Here is a 290-nt window from a genome sequence, read left to right on the forward strand (position 1 = left end):
ACCGATTGCGCTAATATAGCCAAACTCTGGAGTTCGGGGTCCTAAGTAAGATACCGGGACCAAGAGAAAACTACGGGTAAGACAGGCTCCCCTTGCCCATAGTCCTGGACTACAATTCCCAGCATGCAGCTAAACTCCGTGGTTGCCATGCATCCTGGGAAAGACGTCTCCGGCTCTTCATTGGCTACGCAGGAGAAACGCTTGTAGTTTGTGCAAATAACGCGGGCTTTAGCGTACGCACGCACGGAGATGGCGTCTAAGTTCTACGGAACTCAATTTGAATAGACAGA

Source organism: Mirounga angustirostris, unplaced genomic scaffold, assembly GCF_029215605.1.
Source record: "Mirounga angustirostris isolate CCGP_5_RB_7025 unplaced genomic scaffold, mMirAng1.0.hap1 SCAF_5, whole genome shotgun sequence".
Lineage (NCBI taxonomy): Eukaryota > Metazoa > Chordata > Mammalia > Carnivora > Phocidae > Mirounga > Mirounga angustirostris.